Below are 23797 nucleotides of genomic sequence, written 5' to 3'. Positions count from 1 at the left end.
AGAATGTGATTTGTCATCAACAATCTAGTATTCACTATTTGATTTTCTCAATGAGATACGAATATAGGATCATGTTTCATTCTAAATCCAAACTCACGGATTGCAGTTCAAATTGTAACTTAGCTATTTAGGTTGTCCTTTCGAGACGAGTCCTCTTCATTGATTTACTATTTTGGCGTAGCAATTTGTTTCAATTTATGTGTCTTACTTTAACTAGAAACGAAGTTTAAGACTTTTAAATTTTGAGTTCTTAAATAAAAAATGTGTGTAATATATAATATTGTCCTTGAATCTTGTAATCTTTAATATGCCATGTGGAAAGTTAGAATTAAAAACTAAATATAGAAAGATACTTTTTTTTATGGACTAAAAAGATAGTAAGACACATAAGTTAAAACGGATGTGGTATTATAGTAGACGTGGCACCAACTCTATGAACAAAACGTCACGAAATCACGTATCCTCATCAATAAACAAAGAACTGCCACAACTGTGCCAATAGCCAAACACCTTAGGGCATAAATGATTAACGAATTGGTGAGAGAGACTATGGAATAAGATAGACACAAAAATAAAGGTTCCTTTAATTAATTAAATTAGTTCAATGGGGTCCACATATCAAACAAAACTAAAACTCTAGATCTGTTCTTATCAGTTTAATATCTGATATGTGGGTTATCGGCCCACACGATATTAACTCAATTGTTTAGGGGGAGAGTCCGTTAAGGTAGCTTGCTATCTGGGCTCTCGATCGTCACCTATGCTTTGAACTACAGCATGGCCCGGCGCATCCCACACAAAAAAAAATGATCTTTAATTTTGTGCAGAGTAAATTAGGCTGACTACCCTTGTAATATTACTCAATTTCAAATCCACCTCGTATATCTCTAAATTAAATATTTAACACCCCTATACAACAGTGTACTAACGTTTCGGGGATTATAAATCAGTTTTTTGTTAAAACTACTCAGATTAATTAAAAAAACTAGGGATTCTACTACCTTAATTAAATGGGGATCAGTTGAAAACTAATCCTAATGTAGACACCTGCCCTGCAAAAAATTATTTGTTTTACATACAAAATCTTTCCCTAGCCCTAGCCCCTAGGAGACTGCTGACAACACCAACTCTGAAATCTGAATGCCCTTTGTTTGTATTGGTTGTATCAAACAGTTGGAAAGAGTCAAATAGACAATATTGGCTATTAAATTATTGAAATTATTTTTCCTTTTTCTCAGTTTAACCATTTGATAAAGAAAATTTACTGGTTCCATTAAATTTAGGTGGAGTAGCTATTTTTGTGATCCGAATTGGGACGTCTTCGTTATTTAACTGTTCTCATGAACGACCTCCCTTAGTTGATCCAACAGTTTCTTAGGAATTTTTATAGGGGTGCCACCAAATACATGAACAAAACATCATCAAATTCTTTTTTAACTAACTATTTAAATTATCACTCAAAAAGATATTTATAACTCCGAAAATAAAAAACAAGCAGTTTGGACATTAAGTCCCAAACTTGCTGGACATCGATGCCAACACTCTACTGCTTCACAAACAGCCTTTATGGATAGAAATTTAGTAACGACATGTGTGTATACGGTCGAAATAGATTTCAGCATTGGCATGTCCGGTACGGTTCGAAGGGCGGTATATCGAAGTAAGATCCCGAAGGGGGGCACGAACTAACCTAGAGCCCGGGGAGGCCGGTCCATGTTGAGATCGATATCATAATCAAACTCGAACAAGAATCGAACCACGACGCGGGTAGATCTATCGTGCTGATAATCCAAAAACCAACCTACATCGACCTGGAATCCATCCGAGGGCTCGAACCAGGATCGGGCTCGAACCAAGATCATGAGTTCGAGCCGAAATCAAGCTCGAACCAAAATCGAGGATTCTAAGCAAGATCGAGCTCGCAGACAAAAGCCGTTGTAATCCCACTAGAGGGAATCTTGGCAAAAATTATGGAAAAGCTGATTTATCATGGGTCTCCCACTGAATGTTTATTTTATTGTACTTGTAGCCAAACCCCTTCACTATAAAAGGGCTTGTTTATCATTCTTGTAGGCCATCTTTTTTGGAGACTTAGACTATCACAAACTGTATTATTTCCTCTATAAGCAAAGAGTGATCTTTCTAGTTTCTGAGATTGATTCTATTTTGTAAAATCCTAAATTCACTGTTCATAATTGATTCGCCTGGATTACGTTTTCTCCAACCTATATTCATCCTTTTATCTATCCTAGCATTCTGTATTAAGTTGTACCACATATCTTCGGAACTGCGTATAAATTCAACTCTATCCATTTTTCGGGTAAATAGTTTGGCGCCCACCGTGGGGCCGAGGATAACAGTGGTCACTTATTTCCGAAAACACCTTCAATTCAGGTTCGGCTACAAATAGCCACCGACTGAATGGCTTCACCGATCGATTACGAAGCTGGCCTTCAAGATGAAACCAACAACTTGGCACTACCCGAGATTCGAGCTGAAATACCACTAGATGTCAATTCACAAATTGCTTTGGAAGCAAACTAGCGTTCCGAACCGGAAAGAAGCATTCAGGGCGGTGCTCGATCCGTAACCCAAGACACCCAAAACCCAGAGGAGATCGGGGCCAGCTTACGCATGATCTTCGAGATGTTGCAAGCCCAGCAATTAGCGATAGCTCGGCTACAGAGCCAAACTCAAGCACAAAGCAGGCCGGTTTCCAATCCACTTCGAGAGGTCCGGCAGGGGTTACTTCGAGAGGTCACCCCCAGAACAGAGTCTGCCATAGTAAAATCTAACGAGCAGGAATCGGGGACTACTCCCGGAATTACTAAATTGCTCGAGGAACTCACAAAACGAATCGAAGCCAACGACAAGAGGGTGGAAGCGTATAATGCCAGGGTCGATTAAATCCCGGGGGCTCCACCAATGGTAAAAGGGCTTGATTCAAAAAAAATCATACAAAAGCCTTTTTCATCGAGTGCGGCACCGAAGCCAATCCCCAAAAAGTTCCGTATGCCCTAAATTCCCAAATATAACAGTAGAACCGATCCTAACGAACATGTCACCTCTTACACGTGTGCCATAAAAGGCAACGATTTGGAAGATGATGAGATTGAATCCGTGCTATTGAAAAAGTTCAGGGAGCCCCTCTCGAAAGGAGCTATGATTTGGTACCAAATCATACCATCAAATTCCATCGATTATTTTGCTATGTTAGCAGATTCATTCGTAAAAGCGCATGCTGGAGCCATAAAGGTTGCAACGAGAAAATCAGACCTCTTCAAAGTAAAGCAAAGGCAGGGAGAGATGCTGAGGGAATTCGTATCCCGATTTTAAATGGAACGTATGGAATTACCCCCGGTCACCCATGACTGGGCCGTACAAGCTTTCACCCAAGGGTTGAACGAGCTAAGTTCGACAGCATCACATCGGCTGAAGCAAAATTTGATCGAGTATCCGGCAGTAACTTGGGCAGATGTGCACAACCGATATCAATAGAAAATTAGGGTCGAGGATGATCAGTCGGGGACCCCGTACGGACCTGTTCATCAGAACAGGACAGTTATTAATCAAAAGTAGATCGACAGAGAGCAAAGGTCAAATAGAGACCGATATCGACTGTACGTCACCGATCGAGTAAACAATGGTTCAACACGCAGTGCAGTTCGGAACAGTCAAAGAATTGATCGGGGACAAAATTCTCGGGGGCTTATGAGTAAGAGCGGCTTCGACAAATATGTCGAGCCTATAGAAGCACCTCGATTATCAGAATATAAATTCAGCATTGGCGCATCCGCTCTCGTGTCGGCCATCGGACGCATCGAAGACACTAAATGACCTCGACCAATGCAAACCAATCCTGCCCGGAGAAATCCCAACCAAACGTACGAATATCATGGTACCCATGGCCACAGAACGGAAGATTGCAAGCAACTAAGAAAGGAAATAGCTCGCCTATTTAACAAAGTGCATCTTCGGGAGTTTCTGAGTGATAGGGCAAAGAGCCATTTTAGAAGTAGGCATTTCAGCAAGCAGAACGAGCAAGAAGAACCACAGCACGTTATCCACATGATCATCGGCGGCACCGATACCCCCCGGGGACCGATGCTTAAGCGCACAAAAACATCAATGGTGAGGGAAAAGCGATCTCGGACTCAAGATTACGCACCCATGGGGACTTTGTCCTTCGGTGATGAAGATGCAGAGGGGGTCATCCAACCTCACAACGACACACTGGTAATATCCGTACTCGTAAATAAAACTAAAATTAAGCGTGTGTTGATCGATCCGGGTAGCTCGGCCAATATCATTCGATTGAAGATAGTAGAGTAGCTCGGCATGCAGGATCGGATCGTACCTGCAACTCTGGTCCTAAACGGGTTCAATATTGCATGCGAAACCACCAAAGGGGAAATAGCCTTACCAATAAATATGGCCAGAACTGTCCAAGAAACAAAGTTTCACGTGATCGAAGGCGATATGAGGTATAACGCCCTTTTCGAAAGGCCATGGATCCACAACATGAGAGCCGTGCCTTCGACCCTACACCAGGTCCTCAAATTTCCGGCGTCGGGAGATGTCAAAATGGTATACGGAGAGCAACCAGCCGCAAAAGAAATGTTCGCCGTCGACGAAGCCAAACCAATGTCCTCACTTTCGCCGATAAAAGGATCGGGCCCGGAAGGAGAACGGGACACCAAATAGCAATCACTGACAGCGACTTCAACCCAGCCAGACAACCCGAAAGTCGAAGAGGAGGGGGACCAAATGGTCCCTCGATCTTTCATAATTCCCGATGACTACGATGCCACAAAATTAATGATCGAGGAGCTAGAGCAAGTCATATTAATCGAGCGTCGGCCCGAGCAAAAGGTATACTTGGGAACGGGGTTGAGCCCTGAACTCAGGAAGAAACTCGTTCAATTTCTTATCAATAACGTCGATTGTTTCGCCTGGTCCCATTTAGATATAACAAGGATCCCGCCAGACATAACGACGCATCAGCTAAGTTTGGACCATAGGTTCAGACCGGTGAAGCAAAAAAGAAGACCCCAGTCCGATAGAAAGAACGCCTTCATAAAGGATGAGGTAACCAAACTTCTCAAAATATGGTCCATTCGGGAGGTAAAATATCCTGAATGGTTAGCCAATGTAGTTGTAGTCCCTAAAAAGGGGGACAAACTTAGAATGTGCGTGGACTATAAGGATTTGAACAAAGCATGCCCCAAAGATTCTTTTCCGTTGCCCAACATCGATCGCATGATCGATGCCACGACCGGCATGCCCCAAAGATCCTCACTTTTCTCGATGCCTATTCCGGGTATAATCAAATACAGATGAACCCGGAGGACCAGGAAAAAACCTCATTTGTCACCAAATATGGAACGTATTGTTATAATGTGATGCCCATCGGGCTAAAAAACGCAGGGGCCACTTACCAACGCCTAGTGAATAAAATGTTCGAAGAACAAATAGGAAAATCAATGGAGGTTTATATTGATGACATGTTAGTCAAATCCCTGCGCGCAGAGGACCATTTAATTCATTTGCAGGAAATGTTCGAGATTCTGAGGAAATACAAAATAAAGCTCAACCCCGAAAAATGTGCCTTCGGGGTCGGTTCGGGCAAGTTCCTCGGCTTCATGGTATCACATCGGGGAATAGAGATTAACCCCGATAAAATTAGGGCTGTCGAAGACATCACCATCGTAGATAGCGTGAAGGTCGTGCAAAGACTAACGGGTCGGATCGCCACCCTAAGCCGATTCATATAGAGATCGTCCGATCGAAGTCATAAATGTTTTTCTCTACTCAAAAAGAAGAACGATTTTTCTTGGACCCCGGAGTGCCAACAAGCATTAGATGGACTAAAACGATATCTATCAAGTGCACCACTGCTTCACACTCCAAAAACCGATGAGAAACTTTGTTTGTACTTGGCAGTATCGGAAGTCGCCGTAAGCAGTGTCCTAGTTCGAGAAGAGCAAGGTACGCAATTCTCAGTTTATTATACAAGTCGAACCTTAGGAGAGGCGGAAACTAGATATCCGCTCCTAGAAAGGTTGGCGTTTGCACTGATAAGCGCCTCAAGGAAGTTAAGGCCATACTTCCAATGCCACCCCATATGCGTATTGTCTACTTACCCGCTTCGTAATATTTTGCACAAACCCGAGTTATCAGGCCGACTGGCCAAATGGGCCGTCGAACTCAGTGGGTACGATATAGAATATCGACCCCGTACGGCCATCAAGTCTCAAGTCCTAGCAGACTTCGTGGCCGATTTCACACCAGCCCTCGTACCCGAAGCCGAAAAAGAATTGTTGAAATCAGGTACATCATCGGGGGTATGGATCCTTTTTACGGATAGGGCTTCAAACATAAAGGGGTCCGGGCTGGGCATAGTTTTGAAACCACCCACGGGTGGCATTATTAGACAATCTATTAAAACTATCAGGTTGACTAACAACGAGGCCGAGTACGAAGCCATGATTGCAGGTCTCAAGCTAGCTAGAAATTTGGGAGCAGAAATCATTGAAGCCAACTGCGACTCCTTGCTGGAGGTAAGTCAAGTAAACAAAACTTTCAAAGTTCGAGAAGGTAAAATGCAGAGGTATTTAGATAAACTGCTTATCACTTTGTGCCATTTCAAACAATGGACTTTACGACATGTGCCACGGGAACAGAATAATGAGGCCGACGCACTGGCGAATTTGGGGTCATCGGTCGAGGTAGATGATACGGGCTCGGGGAATGTAGTTCAACTTTCGAGATCGGTAATCGAAGAAGGACACGCCGAAATAAATTCTACAAGCTTAACTTGGGATTGGAGAAACAAGTATATCGAATATTTGAAAAACGGAAAACTCCCATTGGACCCTAAAGACTCCAGAACCCTACGGACCAAGGCTGCTCGATTCACTCTGGCTTCAGATGGAACACTGTATCGAAGAACATTCGATGGACCATTGGCGGTATGCTTGGGTCCGGGGGATGTCGATTATGTCCTACGGGAAGTGCATGAGGGTACTTGCGGGAATCACTCTGGAGCCGACACATTAGCCCAAAAAATAATCAGAGCAGGATATTATTGGATCGATATGGGCAAAGATACGAAGGAATTCGTTCGTAAATGTGATAAATGTCAAAGGTTCGCACCAATGATCCACCATCCCGGAGAACAACTCCACTCGGTCCTATCCCCGTGGCCTTTCATGAAATGGGGAATGGATATCGTCGGCCCTCTGCCATCGACCCCAGGTAAAGCCAAATTCATTTTATTTATGACTGACTATTTTTCTAAATGGGTTGAAGCACAGGCGTTCGAGAAAATAAGAGAGAAAGAAGTTATAGACTTTATCTGGGATCATATCATATGCCGATTCGGGATTCCTGCCAAAATAGTATGCGAAAATGAAAAACAATTCGTTGGCAGCAAAGTAACAAGATTCCTCGAAGACCACAAGATAAGAAGGATACTGTCGATGCCGTACCACCCCAGTAGGAACGGGCAGGCCGAATCAACGAATAAAAATGTCATTCAAAACTTAAAGAAGAGATTGAACAATGCTAACGGGAAATGGAGAGAAATCCTACCTGAAGTTCTTTGGGCATATCGGACAACATCAAAATCCAGTACGGGGGCGACCCTGTTCTCCTTAGTATATGGATCCAAAGCATTGATACCAGTCGAGGTTGGTGAACCCAGTGCCAGATTTCAATTCTCGATGGAAGAATCAAATAACTAGGCTATGAACACAAGCCTCGAACTATCGGACGAAAGGCAAAAAACTGCCCTCGTCCGAATGGCCGCCCAAAAGCAGCGAATCAAAAGGTATTATAATCGAAGAACCAAGCTCCGCCATTTCAAGCCTGGGGACTTAGTTTTGAGAAAAATTACTATCAATACCCGGAATCCGAATGAAGGGAAGCTAGGACCGAATTGGGAAGGACCATATCAGGTACTCGAGGACATTGGAAAGGGGTCATACATGATCGGCATTATAAACGGCAAACAGTTATCAAGCAATTGGACTGTATCACATCTAAAACGGTACTACTGTTAAGGTACAACCTTTCCATATTCGTTTATATCTCAAAACTGACCCCTGCAAAAGTCCGAACAAGGGACGGATCTCTCATCAGAAAGCACGCGTTGCACTCTTTTTTCCTTATACCGGTTTTATCCCAAATGGGTTTTTTTGGCAAGGCTTTTAATGAGGCAACCACTGGTCGTGCAGCATTTATAATGATATCCGAGGGCCCGTAAGAGAGTTACTTCACAGCAACAAGGTCCCGATAGGAAAACTGTAAAGAGCCAAATGGTCGAAGCGAGCCATGCTCGTATAAATTGGCCCGAACCCGGGCGTGTAATAACATGCGAAGAATCAAGATATAATGCGACCATTAAGCCTACGGGCTATTTTCTCATTTCGAGTTCGAGCAAACACTCACTCGGCCAATTAAGCCTACGGGCTGCATTAATTCGAGTTCGAATCATTCACTCGATTAAGCCTCCGGGCTATTTTTCATTTCGAGTTCGAGCAAACACTCACTCGACCAAATAGCCTACAGGCTGCATCAATTCGAGTTTGAATCATTCACTCGACCAGGCCTACGGGCTATTTCTCATTTCGAGTTCGAGCAAACATTCACTCGACCAAATAGCCTACGAGCTGCATCAACTCGAGTTCGAATCATTCACTCGACCAGACCTACGGGCTATTTTTCATTTTGAGTTTGAGAAAACACTCACTATACCAAATAGCCTACGGGCTGCATTAATTCGAGTTCGAATCATTCACTCGATCGAGCCTACCGGCTATTTCTCATTTCGAGTTCGAGCAAACACTCACTCGACCAAATAGCCTACGGGCTGCATTAATTCGAGTTCGAATCATTCACTTTATCAAGCCTACGGTATATTTTTTATTTCGAGTTCGAGCAAACACTCATTCGACCAAATAGCCTACAGGCTACATCAATTCGAGCACAAGCAAATTTGAATAAGGGCTACATTGCCCCAAGTTTGAATAAACGCTCGCTCGGTTGCAGAGACCACGAGGTTCAAGTTTGATTAAGTGGTTTAATACATAGAGATATGCCTATACACAAAATTTATCTACATAGGTGGCTACAGCAAAAAAAAATTAAACGGGAGCGGTCTCTTCTTTATCAGGTTCCCCCCCGTTCTCGGATTCGCTTTTGCTCCCATCGTCGTCGTCATCATCATCGAAAACCAGAGCTTCAGCATCAGCTTTGAGTTCTTTTGCCCTTTTTATCTCTTCTGTGAGATCGAAGCCATGAGCATGAATCTCCTCGAGAGTTTCTATCCTGGATCGGTACTTAGCAAGTTCGGCGACCCAATGCGCCCGACCATTGGCGAATTCGGCTGCCTCTCTTGCCTGAACTTGGGCAGCTTCAGCATCAGCCCGATAGACGGCCACGAGCGTATCCGCATGAGTCTTTGCCGTTTTAGCATCAGATTCGGCCTTGGCGAGTACTGAGGCCAACCGAGCCTCGAGCTCCTCAATTTTTCTTGCTTGAACCAGGCCTTTTTCCTTCATTTTCTGAAGTTGGGTTTTAGACGATGATAACTGGGCACGAGCAGTCTCTTTTTCTGCAGCAAAGCGGTCCATACCTTCTTTCCACCGCAAGGATTCCATCCTTATCACATCGACCTCCTCACGCAGCTTCCCTATCATCTCGATTTTTTGCTGCAGCTGTGAGACCGAAATGTTAGCTACCGTTCTGGTATCGAACCCATAGGTTTTCAAAAGCATCATTACCTGCTCAGACAAATCATTCTGGTCTCAATAAGCCTTGGCAAGCTCGTCCCGGAGATCTTTTATTTCCTCCTCTCTCTGCCCTAAGGAAAGTTTGAGAGAGTTCCTCTCATCGGTAGCACGTTTCAGGTCGGCCGCGTATCGATGCAGCTCATTCTGGGAACGAGAACATTGTTCTCGATGGACCGCAGTAGCCTACGAAGGAACAAGAAGCGAAGTTAAAGAAAGATGAACATAAAGGCAATACCAACAAAAAGATTTTTAAAAGACTCACCTGGTTCAAAGACTGTCGCAAACCGTGAAAAAGATCTGATTCATCACCGGCACCAGCAACATCCTCGATACCAGTAAACATGTCATGAAACGGATCCTCTTCATCGTGAGGCCTACCTAGATCGAGGGCCCCTAGAGCTTGAGCTTCCCGAATCACCCCTGCGGAAAAAGCGGGAAAGGTAGGCGAGTCCTCGATCGTTGCTGCCCCAAGTAACTCGCTCGGAGCATTCCCCTCAGCTTGGAGGGGTTTGAAGGGCTCTTTGATTGTACCCCTGCCGGTAGATTCCGATGAGAGGCGTCTTCGACATCCGATAGTTCGGGGACTCTACCAGAACCTCTCTCCGGTATATTTTGAGTTCGAGACGGAGCCCCATAAGGCATCATCGATCCAGCCGGCGTTGAAGCATCGGTGGCTCTCTTCGTCCGGACCACCAGCGTGGACTCATTATCCTCTTCCTCTTCTTCTTCTTCATCCCTTAGTGCAAAACGGATTCTACGGTCAAAGGAATAACATTCTTGTTCGGCTTATGAGCCGTCCTCTTCTTCGGTTTTGCATATTCGGGCAACGAAGCTCTCTTCCTTTTATTTTCCTTCACCGGCTTTGGAACGAAGGTCGAGACATCCTCCTCATTAGAAAGAGGTCTTAAGACCGTGTCATTACCTAAACCTGCATATGGGAAACCTTATAAAAAATATCGAGAAATGCCTCGTCAGAGTCCGAGAAATGAGCTTACCGTAATTTTTGGCCTCCCACCGACCCTTAGACAAATCACGTCATGAGCGTTCTGCGTATGTAGAAGTCGAAACAAGATCCCGTACCCAATTCTTGAGGTCGGGAACCGCTCCGGGCATCCAGGGAATCGCTACATCACGAAAAGAGGAGTGTCGATAAGAGAACAAATGAATGAACAAAATAAAAGCAACAGCAAAATCACACTTACGTTTCAAATTCCACTCCTCGGGAAAGGGCATCTTTTCAGTCGGGATCAGGTTCGAAGTCCTTACTCGAACGAACCTGCTCATCCAACCCCGGTCCCTGTCCTCGTCAATACTCGAGAACAAAGCCTTAGTAGCCCAGCGCTGGAGTTTTATTAACCCTCCCCGAAAAAGTCGGGGACGGTACAGCCGGATAAGATGATCGAGGGTGAACGACATCCCCTCGATTTTGCTCATGAAATATTGGATCAGAATAACGATCCGCCATAAAGAAGGATGGACCTGGCCTAAGGTTACCTGATACTGTCGACAGAAGTCGATAACGACAGAATCGAGGGGACCCAAAGTGAAAGGGTAAGTATATATGTTCAAAAACCCTTTCACGTGAGAAGTGATGTCTTCGTCAGTAGTAGGTATTATCACTTCTTTTTTTCCCCAATTGCAGTCCTTCTTTAACAGATCGAGGTGTTTCTCAGTAATCGAACACATGTACCTCTATACCGGCTCACACCGGCCAGGTACCGATGAACCTTTATCAACTTTAAAATCTGAAGTAAGGACGCACGCCTCGGGGACACACTCTTCTGGCCGTGGTTCCGCCGGTGTCTCATCGGCGACACAATGTGAAGATGAAGCTTTCTGTTTCTGAGGAACGATTTACGATGTTTTGCCATTTTTGAATTCAAAAATAAGGAGTAGAAGAAAGTGATAGAGATTTGGTAGAATTGAGGAGTCTTTTCGGAAAGAAATCACATCTTTTTTGGTAGGCTGGAGAGCATAAAGAAGAAATTGAGAAATTTTAGAAGATAGAAGATGCAAAAATGGTAAAAGATAAAGGTGAGAGTTATTTATAGGTTCAAAGCGACGGCGGTTCATTATCAGCAGTGGCTGACCACCGCCTGACATGCATTAAATGCCTTGAAAAGACTAAACCGACAGGACAACTATCATGTGCGTCATGGTCGAACTTGATAGAATCGACAAGATATAATCTGATCGAGCCGTTGAAAATCATATCGTTTCTCGCCATATTTCTTTCTGAGAAACGAGGGGACTATCTGTATACGGTCGAAATGGATTTCAGCCTTGGCATGTCCGGTACGGTTCGAAGGGCGGTATATCAAAGTAAGATCCCGAAGGGGAGCATGAACTAACTTAGAGCCCGGGGAGGCCGGTCCGTGTTGAGATCGATATCATAATCAAACTCGAACAAGAATCGAACCACGGCGCGGGTAGATCTATCGTGCTGATAATCCAAAAACCAACCTACATCGACCTGGAATCCAGGATCGGGCTCGAACTAAGATCATGAGTTCAAGCCGAAATCAAGCTCGAACCAAAATCGAGGATTCTAAGCAAGATCGAGCTCGCAGACAAAAGCCGTTGCAATCCCACTAGAGGGAATCTTGGCAGAAATTATAGAAAAGCTGATTTATCATGGGTCTCCCACTGAATGTGTTTATTTTATTGTACTTGTAGCCAAACCCCTTCACTATAAAAGGGCTTGTTTATCATTCTTGCAGGGCATCTTTTTTGGAGACTTAGACTATCACAAACTGTATTATTTCCTCTATAAGCAAAGAGTGATCTTTCTAGTTTCTGAGATTGATTCTATTTTGTAAAATCCTAAATTCACTGTTCATAATTGATTCGCCTGGATTACGTTTTCTCCAACCTATATTCATCCTTTTATCCATCCTAGCATTCTGTATTAAGATGTACCACATATCTTCGGAACTGCGTATAAATTCAACTCTATCCATTTTTCGGGTAAACAATGTGTCTATCTAGCCTATGCATTCTACGTGCTCTTTGATGTATCTCTCTTATCACTTGCTTTGTCACCTGGTCAGCAGTTCTTTGTTGAGTCTTGAAGATCCTTGCATTCCTTTCTTGGCACAGGTGGTACACTCCACCAGCTAAAGTCATCCGATATCACTAATAGAAATTCGACAAAAATCGATCACGGTCGACTGACCAATTTTGATCGGTCAAAAAACCGGCCAAAAAACCAACCAAAGTTGATCGGTTTTTCAAAATATTTTATTTTTTAATTTATTTTTTACGAAACTGACCAACTTTGATCGTTTTCTTAGGCGCAAAAATGCAGGAAACTATTTTTGAGTCCCGCAAAATTTATTTTTTAAGAAACCGACCAACTTTGGTTGGTTTTTTATTTAAAATAAATTAAAATTAATATTAAAAAACCGACCGATATTCGCCCGGTCATTTTAAAAATCGACCAAATTCGGTCGGTAATTTTTTTTTTAATAAAACCGACTAACTTTGGTCGTATATTTTCGTCCGAAAATATAACTAAAGAGTATAATTGAAATAAAAGACAATCTTAAAACAAAATGCACCAATGGTCTAGTGGTAGAATAGTATCCTGCCACAGTACAGACCCCGGTTCGATTCCCAGATGGTGAATCTTTTGATTATATAGTTAAAATACCGACTAACTTTGATCGGTTTTTTCGGCAATTTGTTTTTTGAATTTAATTGACCGACCAAAGTTGGTCGATAATTTCTAACCAGATTTGGTCGGTATGCCCTTCCAACCTTCAAAATACCGTTCACATGTAAATGGTCGCATTTTGGACGGTTATTGGCCATTAACGACTCACTTTGGTCGGATTTTTTGGACGTTTTTGCCCGAATTTTTAGTAGTGTATATCTCTTGATCTACAGTTTTCCTTCTTGCATGTTCCATTTTCCATGTGACTTCATGCTGCCAATTACTAGCATTCCTAGTGATGCCTTGCCATTTCAACAATTTAGACCGTACTTGCTTTGCATATTCACACTAGAACAATAGGTGATCAATGTTTTCATTTTCCTTCAAGCATAGGACACAATCCATGTCATCTAAATTATCCCAGCAAGCAATTCTTTCTTTTGTTTGGAGTCTCATATGTAATGCCAAGAACAGAATAAACATCCACTTAGGTAATCCATCATTGTTACATATCAATCTTCTCCATGGTATTTTCTAAAAGTCTCCACGAATAAGCCCATACACCTTCTTGGTTGAATAGTTATTCATAGCTGCTACTTCATCTTCGGTTAATCCTATTTGATCAAATACTCCTCTTGTTTTGAAAATTTTCTGCACCATCCGTGAAGCTTGAATAGCTTTTGTTTCCCACATTGTGCCTCTTTTTATATAGTAAGAGTGAATCCATTTGTCCCATAAGTTGTCCTTTTTCCTGCAGATATTCCACAATAATTTTCCAATAGCAGCTAAGTTCCACACACATATATATCTAGGATATTGAGGCCTCATGCGGCCCTAGGAAGGCAAAGTCTATCCCATGCTATAAGTGTCTTCCTTGATATCTCACTTCCACCAGTCCATAGGAAGCTCCTACATGTAGCCTCCACCAGTTGGGTCACCTTTTTTGGTAGAACAAACACCTGCGACCAAAATACCTGTATTGAGAAAAGCACTGACTTTACAAGTTGTAGTCTGCCTGCATATGATAAGTATCTTGTAGTCTATGACTTGATTCTGGCCAACATCTTGTCAATAAAAGGCTTGCACTGAATGAGTGATAGCCTTTTAGTACTCAGAGGAATCCCTATGTATCTAAATGGCATCTCTACTTTTGTGAATTGTAGTGCATGCAAGATAGCCTACTGAACCTATGGCTTCACCCCTCCAAAATAATTGAACTTTTGTCTACATTAACAGCCAATCCAAATACCTGCGAGAAGTGTTGGAAATATTGGGATAGCAAGTTGACAGATTCTAGTTCTCCCTTGCAGAATAGTAGTAGGTCGTCAGCAAATCCCAATTGAATAATGTGCAGCTTCTTGCATCTTGGATGGAATTTGAATATAGGTACAACATTGAGTTACTTCAAACTTCGACTGAAATACTCCATTACTAGCACAAATAAGAAAGGAGATAAGGGATCCCCTTGTCTTAGTCGTTTTTTGGCTTGGAATGGTGCCACAAGATCTCCATTAATAATAATTGAGTAGGAAACAGTCTGTATACAACATATAATCCATTTGACAAATCTTGTTGGGAACTGCAGGCAGTTAAGTATTTGCTCAATATATGGCTATTCCACTGAGTCGTAGGCTTTTCTCATATCAATTTTCAGCATATACCTAGGTGTGATGCCTTTCCTACCATAACTCTTCACAAGTTCATGACTCAGTATAACCACTCCTCTAGAAAGCCATGTGAACCCTCTGAAGCCAAACCACTGAAGGTAGGAGAGTCATAATTCTTGAACCTTTCAAGTCTAAGTTGTTCTTCCTCAAATGTTGCGGCCCTAACCATGGGCTGAACTGGGACCACATGCGGAGTTGCCATGACTCCTGGAACCTGACCAATGTGGACTCACTACTATGGAGTACGGCCAGCGGGGGTCCGAGTTTCTCCCCCGATTTGTGAAGTAGCTGGTGCGATCGAAATCAACCCCGCCCGAGTTAATGAACCAAACATGCTCAGGAACTGTGCTAAGGTCTCCTGAAGTCTAGGGGTAACAACAGGTGCCTCTATTACCTGTCCCCCAGCCGGAGCAACTAGTGGCTCCTCAACTGATGCTCTAGTAGGTGACCTAGCTACGACACGTGCTCCCCTTCGGCCTCTGCCTCTGGCGTTACCTGCTTTGGGAGCAGCGTCATCGGCAACTGCAGTTCGTGTCCTCACCATCTCTGAGAGAATAGAACGGTAAAACTCAAACTCCAAGATCAATAAACTCGCACGATAGGAATGAAGGAAGTGAAACTGTCCTAATAGTCACGTAGCCTCTAGAAGATAAGTACAGACGTCTCCATACCGATCTGCAAAACTCTACTAAACTCGCTTATGACTCGTAGCACCTTTGAACCTAGAGCTTTGATACCAACTAGGCACGACCCAAATCTCCCTCCGTAGGATATCGTGATGGCACCTAGTCTTAAGGACTAGGGAAGCCTAACATTTACTGAAATAATAACAATATTAATTAACGACTGACAAATACGAAATAGGAATCTCTATACAATACTTACAAACCCAAAATCGGTAGTACAAGTCATAAGCTCTACTGAGTTACTAGAAAGCCTATAAATACAATTGCTTTGAAGTAGAGATAAAACAGTGCGAGAACAATATCAGAATGTGACTCCGAAGCCTGTGAACGCAACAACAGATTTACCTTGAGTCTCCACAGCAAGATCTGTATAGCTAGCTAGCGATCACCTGACTCCAATTTACCTGTCTCTGCATAAAAATGTGCAGAACTGTAGTATGAGTACACCATAGTCGGTACCTAGTAAGTATCAAGACTAACCTCGGTGGAGTAGTGACGAGGTACAGTCAAGACACTCACTAGTCAAATAACTTGTGCTATATAGCATACAAAAATAATAAGGAACAAATAGCAATGATAGCAACAATAACCAACTGGTGACATAAACAGCAAGGCAGCAAGAACACCATAATTATTACTCAGACAAGTAAGAAACACAAGTAAAACTAATTAAATAAGTCCTTCAAATATAAATCTTTCACATATAATTCCTTCAAATAAATACTCTCCAAATATATTCCTTCAAATAAGTATCCTTCGAATATAAAACTCTTTCAAATAAATATCTTATATCATAATCATAAAATACGGGTCTCAGTCCCCTTTCATATTCTCGCGGCACCTCGTGCCCATATCTCTATCACAACCGCACGGACAACTCTCGTGTTAAATATGTCAATACATAAAATCCTCACGATCAATTTATTTTCAATAAAGTAAGGTAACAAATTTTAAACCAAATAAAAATTCAACAAAGAAATGAGTTTGTTTTAGAAATAGTTTGAGTGAAGAAAATGACATTTCAAATTAAATAAAGCATCAGATAAGCTACGGATTTGGATGTACAACTTATTAAATTAAAACAAAATAGTAATTTCTTTTATTTAAAACAACTCAATCATAAAGAACAAGTACAAACCAGAAATACAAATCCTCAGAGTCTCATATGAAAAAGCCAAAGCCAACAAAATACATCAAGAAATACAATACACTTAATATTAAATCAAATAATACATCACGGAGAACACATGAATCTATATATTTCGGAAAAATAAAATAACCAAAGGCAAATGCAGCCACAGAGAAATATCAACAAAAGGGCACTCCCGAGGTACCGCCTCGTAGTCCCAAATCATAAATAAATTTTAACAAACAATAATGCCCCTAGGCCATGACAAGTCATCACAAATCAATCCCCGATACAGCCCACCTTGTCTCGCCACGTGCGCAATAATAAAGTAAATGCCCGCCTTGTCTCGCCGCACGCGCATAACGATATTCTCACCTTGTCTCTCCATATTCGCACACACACACACACACACACACACACACACACACACACACACACACACACACACACACACATATATATATATATATATATATATATATATATATATATATATATATATATATATATGAGAGAGAGAGAGAGAGAGAGAGAGAGAGAGAGAGAGAGAGAGAGGCGACATGTGCAAATATCAATAGTAACAATAGCATGACAGAAACCTCGTGCAAACACCCGAACAAACCTCCCAACAATATCATATGTCAATATCACAACATCTCATAAATTGCACCTCAAGTGCTCAAATATTACAACATATCACAGATTGCTCATCAAGTACTCAAATATTACAACTTGCCACAAAAATCAAAAATATATTAATTTTTCACAACAAGGAGCCCATGGCTCGACCATAATGTGCACAAAATCTTAACAAAATATACAGGAATGAACAACTCAACAGAATAATATTTCACAATTTAACACTTTGCCTCAATATGATTTACGACCTTTACAACTCAATACCAATTTCAGCAATATGAACTAGAAAGTAATTCATCAAGGAACAATGCCTTCTTAAATCTAAATTTTTATATAATTATATTAATGTCTCAATTTAAACTTATTTAATTAATTATTTATCGATGAAAAATCCATAAGGTGATTATTTAAAAGAAATATCAAATCAACAAACACACAGAATTCACATACAAATCCATGTGCCAATCACGCCAAATTATCATATAAAAACAAGCTCGGCAAACAAGGAATGAGGCATGACATATAAATGATTTAACAAGTGCCAACAAATTTACAATTTAACATATAAGGGCGTCTACGAATTTCAACCAATGTAATTTGCACATATAAACCAAGTACGTACTCGTCACCTCGCGTACATGGTTTTTATTTCACAATTTCCACATAAGACTCAATGCCTAAGGGGTAATTCCCCTCATTGCAAGATACTTATCTCGAACCGGGTAATTCTTTACTCTGTTATGCCTTTGCCTCGCGAATTAGCCTCCAAAATTTTTGTATCTAGTCATAATTAATTCGATTCAATCAATACAAATTATTGGAATTTATTCCATACGAAAATACAAATTTTCCAGCAAAATTCGAAATTTAACTCAAAAATTGCCTGTGGGGCCCATGGCTCGGAATCCGATGAACTCAACAAATCTGAAAACCCATTCAATTACGAGTCCAACCATACTAGTTTCGCTTAAATCCGACTCCGAATCGATATCGAAATCTCAAAAATCCGTTTTATGAAATTTCTACAATCTTCCCAAAGTTTCCATCTCAAAACACTAATTAAATGATGAAAACAATGATATATTCGTGTATATTGACCAAATCCGAGTTAGAATCACTTACCCCGATATTTTCCTTTGAAAATCTCTCAAAAATCACCTCTCCCCCAAGCTCCAATTTGTCAAAAATGGAAAATGGGACGAAGTTCCCTTTTTATAACTTAAAGTTTCTGTCCAGGCGCTGCCCTCGATTTTCTGCCCTCGATTTCCAGCCCTCAATTTCCAACCCCAATTTCCAACAAAATAATTCCAGCAGCTGTTTAAGTCCAAATTTTGATCTGTTAACCATCTGAAACTCACCCGAGGCCCTCAGCACCTCAACCAAATACACCAACAAGTCCTAAAATATCATACGAACTTAGTTGAAACCTCAAATCACATAAAAATGCTAAAATCATGAATCATACCCCAATTCAAGCTTAAGGAACTTAAGAATTTTCAACTTCTACATTCGATGCCAAAACCTATCAAATCAAATCCGATTGACCTCAAATTTTGCACACAAGTCGTAAATGACATAACGGAGCTGTAAAAATTTTCAGAATTGGATTCCGATCCCGATATCAAAAAGTCAATTCCCATGTTAAACTTCCAAACTCAAATTTCTATTTTAGCCATTTCAAGCCTAATTTAGCTACGGGCTTCCAAATAATTTTTCGGATACGCTCCTAAGTCCAAAATTACCATACGGAGCTATTGGAATTATCAAAACTCTATTACGGAGTCGTTTGTTCAAAAGTCAAACTCTGATAAACTCTTTTCACTTAATCTTCAAAAATAAGAATTGTTCTTTCAATTTAATCATGTATCATCCGAAAACCAAACTCGACCATACACGCAAGTCATAATACACGTTACAAAGCTGCTCGGGACCTTAAGTCACTGAACGGAATGTAGATTCTCAAAACGACAAGTCGGATCGTTACAGAGTCTCCTACTACATACAAAACAATTGCATGCTTCCATTTTGCCATTTCTCGATCGACTTTCTCATTATCTAGTTCGACTACTTTTTCACCATCCTTTATCATAGGTGTGACAAATTTGAGATCCATACCTCTTGCCGTTAAATTATTCCCAGCAAATAGGTTCACCCATTCCCATTTGTTCTTTTGTTGCTTTGTATCCAATTGTTTGTGGATATGGGCTTCCTGGATCGTGATTGGCTTTGTGTGTACCAAGTTGTTCTGCAACTTTTATCTGATTCTCCATATCATCCTCAATCGTCTCTGCAATTGGAGCCCTAGTTGATGTCACCTTTGTTTGGTTTCGCATTGAATTTTGGATTCCACGTCCTGCTGGAGTTGATTGAGTTGAGCTCGCTCCTTGCAGAAGCGGCCACTTCTCACCCATCTATTGCAACTGTTCCATTGAAATATGAGGGTTATGCATTTCCTCATTATCCCTCACCTTATCCTTCCCAGTAACCGTAGTTTTGCTTATTATTTCCTTGATCGGTTTTGTGATCGGAACCACTCTCTTAGGTCTCCCTCTACCCATGGCGGCAGAGGCACACGTTAGGTCACCGTCAGTGCGTCAACGTCGATTTTCTAGAGAGAGAAATTCTAGAGAGAAGTCAGAGCTTTTTTGAATGATAAAAAAAATTATCAAATAAAATGAATAAACAAAAATAAATTAATTAAATAAATAGAGAAATAGACTTGTCCACATACACTTGTATTCACGCATGTTACACATAAGGGTGGCAAGTGGGCCGGGCCCGATCCTAAGTGGGCTTCGCGGGCCCGGTCCTAAGTGGGCCGGTCCTATGCGGTCCGGTCCTAAACGGTCCCGGACTTCGCGGGCTTATTGCTGGAACCGGCTCGGGACCGGGATCACGAACTAACGGTCCCGGGTTAAGTGGGCCGGTCCCGGGCCTAAACGGGCCCAACAGAAACTTACATAATTTTTATTTTTTTTTTATAGAAGTTAGAGAAAAAAATGGTAATAAAGATATATAAGCTATATTCGATTTATATACTATATATACATCTTAAAATATATATATATATATATATATATATATATATATATATATATATATATACATATATATATAGCCATATTCGATAGTATACATCTTAAAATATACTATATATACATCTTAAGATATACTATATATACATAGTATACTAGATATACTAGATATATATATAGTATAGTATAGTAGATCTTAAGATATATATACATCTTAAGATATATAAGCTATATTCGATATATATATATATAATGGGGAAAACAGGGTTACAACTCTCGAAACGACCGGCCGGGTCGTTACAGCTTATATATATAATATAATTCGATTTACTATATATACATCTTAAGATATATAAGCTATATTCGATTTACTATATATACATCTTAAGATATGTATATATATTGAATACATCTTAAAATATACTATATATACATGTTAAGATATATAAGCTCTCTCTCTCTCTCTATATATATATATATATATAGTAAGATGTATATATAGTATATCTTAAGATGTATACTATCGAATATGACTTATAAACTATGTATATATATTATAGTATATATATAGTATATTATAGCGTTTGTTAAACAAAAATGCATCTCCAGCAAGAGATTCTTCTTTCGATGATTTAAAAATTGAAGTTGAAAACTTAAAACGAGAGATCAAATCTCTTAAACAAAATCAAATGATTTGTGATCATAGGATTACTCAGATTGAGAAAATCAATTCTCCAGCTGAGAAATCTAATGATAAAAACAAAGGTATTTTTGAAAATGATATTGAAGAAAAACCTATTAATCCTAAACATGATATGTTTCTAGGAATGATGCAAATTATTACTGCTCATAAATGGTACATCAAATGTACTATTCTCATTGATAATAGTTTCTCAATTACAAACATTGCCATGATTGATAGTGGAGCAGATGTTAGCTGCATCCAAGAAGGTTTAGTACCTACGAAATATTTTCAAAAAACTACTCATATGGTTAGATCTGCATCCGGACATGCTTTAGATATAAAGTATAAACTTCCTAATACGGGTATTTGTCAGATAAAGTCTGTATTCCTCACTTCTTTTTCTTGGTAAAAAACCAGTTATACCCTCCAATTATACTTGGAACACCGTTTATTAACGCCGTTTATCCTTTTACTAGCATAGACTCGAAAGGTTTTACTGCTACTTATAAGGATAAAGAGATAAGTTATACTTTTGTTACAGATCCAGTAACTAGAGATATTAATGCTTTAATTGATATGAAGCAAAAACATGTTGATTCTTTACAATTAGAAATGTTTAGTATGAATATATTTGATACTCTGAATTCTACTAAAGTACAGGAAAAAATCAAATTGATTTCCGAGCAGATTGCTATTGATATTTGTGCTGAGCATCCTAGTGCCTTTTGGAATCGAAAAAAGCATATTGTTACTCTTCCATATGAAGATAATTTCACTGAGGATGATATTCCTACTAAATCTCGACCTTGTCAGATGAATGCAGAATTGGTGGAATTTTGCAAAAAAGAGATTGATAGTCTGCTATCAAAGGGTTTGATAAAACCCTCAAAATCTCCTTGGTCTTGTACAGCTTTTTATGTTAATAACACAGCTGAAAAGGAACGTGGTGTTCCTAGATTAGTCATTAATTATAAGCCCTTGAATAAATATTTAAAATGGGTTAGGTATCCTATTCCTAATAAAAGAGATTTATTGTCTAGATTATATGACGCCAATATATTTTCAAAATTTGATTTAAAATCTGGTTATTGGCAGATTCAAATATTTAAAGAGCATACTTATAGAACTGCTTTTAATGTTCCATTTGGGCAATATGAATGGAATGTTATGCCTTTTGGTTTAAAAAATGCCCCTTCAGAATTCCAAAAAATTATGAATGATATTTTCAACCCTTATCTAGACTTCGTCATTGTATATATCGATGACATTTTGGTATTTTCCAAAACACTTGAAATGCATATTAAGCATTTAGATATTTTCAAAAGAATTGTTATACAAAATGGTTTGGTAATCTCAAAACAAAAAATGAGCTTATTTCAAACTAACATTAGATTCCTAGGACATTATATTTGTCAGGGGAAGATTACTCCTATTCAACGATCGATTGATTTTGCCTCAAAATTTCCCGATGTTATTACTGATAGAACTCAGTTACAAAGATTTTTGGGAAGTTTAAATTATATTTCACCTTTTTATAAAGATCTGTCACGTGATTTAGCCCCCTTATATGATAGGTTAAAAAAGAATTATAAAAGCCCTTGGACTGATAGTCACACTACTTTGGTAAAAAATATTAAACAACGTGTTAAATCTTTACCTTGCTTAACCCTTGCTAATCCTACATGGCAAAAAATTATAGAGACTGATGCGTCTAATATTGGTTATGGAGGGATATTAAAACAGATAAATCCCAATGATAAACATGAATATCTGATTAGATTTTATTCTGGTAAATGGTCTGAAGCCCAGAAAAAATACGCTACTGTGGCACATGAAATGTTAACCATAGTAAAATGTGTTTTAAAATTTCAGGACGACTTATACAATCAAAAGTTTTTGATAAAAACTGACGCACAATCTGTTAAATATATGTTTAATAAAGATTTTAAACATGATGCCTCAAAAATGATATTTGCAAGATGGCAAGCTCAATTAGCCCCTTTTGATTTTGAAATACAATATAAAAAGGGAATTGATAATTCTCTGCCAGATTTCTTATCTCGTGAATATTTACAGGATGGAACCCCCTGGGGTAGGGGAAGAGGTAGAGGTTGGGGAAGATCATCCCCACAGTCCAAAGGAAGGTCATCACCTTCGGGATCGTCATACGGATCCTCATCAAACTCCCCAGTTATACAAATGGGAAGAAGGAGTTTAGTCAATGAGAGGATATCTCTCAGAGAAGAATCATCGATTAGACCATCCGTCCATCTGGAAGATATTCCAGAAGATAGTCCGTTATACGCACATTTGCAGGCATATTTGACTGCTCAAAAACAGAAAGATACTTCTGTTAAGCAAAGTAATACTTTTGCTTCCATTACTAAAGATGACAATGATGATATCAAGTCATACGAGAAAGTGCCAAAAAGAGAAATGATATTTCTCTTAGAAAATTCTGACATTCAGAGAAAAGAAGAACCATGGAAGATATTCCAAAGGTATTT

General features: G+C 40.1%; 1 pseudogene; it reads left to right on the top strand.

The window, feature by feature from the left end:
• Positions 1-624: 624 nt before the first annotated feature.
• LOC142172272 (U2 spliceosomal RNA) lies at positions 625-796 on the top strand (annotated as a pseudogene).
• The last annotated feature ends 23001 nt before the right edge of the window (positions 797-23797 follow it).

The sequence above is a fragment of the Nicotiana tabacum genome, chromosome 17 (genome assembly GCF_000715075.1).
Source record: "Nicotiana tabacum cultivar K326 chromosome 17, ASM71507v2, whole genome shotgun sequence".
NCBI lineage: Eukaryota > Viridiplantae > Streptophyta > Magnoliopsida > Solanales > Solanaceae > Nicotiana > Nicotiana tabacum.
The sequence above is the reverse complement of the archived record's forward strand: the minus strand, read 5'-3'. Positions and strand labels throughout refer to the sequence as shown.